Genomic DNA, 692 nt, shown 5'->3' with positions numbered 1-692 from the left:
AACGCAAATTAATTTGCAAATGACATCGAAGGAGGCGGGGAGTTGTTGTTGTTATTATTATTATTATTATTATTATTATTATTATTATTATTATTATTAAGAAGAAAAGAAGAATGAATGAAATATATATATATATATCTATATATATATATATATATATATATATATATATATATATATATATATATATATAGGCTCCTTAAGTCTTTGACAGACTATGGATCTCCACGAATGGGTGCCTTTACGTGAAATTTTTGTGGCAGGAGATGCGCAATCTCTAACAACACATCTCCTGAGTTGACATTGTTAAATACCAGTGGCAAGTGAAGTGTATGTACAGGACGACTGGAAACAAATGCCGAGATAAGCGGAGAGCATACACAGCGCCTAGAATTCCCAAATGGTCACCCATCTGGTACTAACCAGGCTCAACATTGCTTAACTTCGATGATCTGACGAGAATCGGTGTGTCAACGTGATTATGCCGTATGATGAAATATGTAGCAAATAAAAGGCGGGAGAGAGAAAACAGGTGCGCAGTGAAAAGAAAGAAAATAAAAAAGGTAACAAATTGAGATAAAATAAAGAGGGAACTGGGAGAGAAGTTAAAACTGAAGATTATCATCATTCTATGTATCCGAAGATTTTATTGTTGGCATTGGTTTCCCCGATATTTTTTCCTAGTTATAATT

At 33.2% G+C, this 692-nt stretch overlaps 1 pseudogene; it reads right to left on the bottom strand.

Moving 5' to 3' along the window:
• Positions 1 to 375: 375 nt before the first annotated feature.
• On the bottom strand, positions 376 to 492 carry LOC145243335 (5S ribosomal RNA; annotated as a pseudogene).
• Between the last annotated feature and the right edge of the window lie 200 nt (positions 493 to 692).

Source organism: Euprymna scolopes, chromosome 21 (genome assembly GCF_053919585.1).
Source record: "Euprymna scolopes isolate OS-2025 chromosome 21, ASM5391958v1, whole genome shotgun sequence".
Classification (NCBI taxonomy): Eukaryota; Metazoa; Mollusca; class Cephalopoda; order Sepiida; family Sepiolidae; genus Euprymna; species Euprymna scolopes.
The sequence above is the reverse complement of the archived record's forward strand: the minus strand, read 5'-3'. Positions and strand labels throughout refer to the sequence as shown.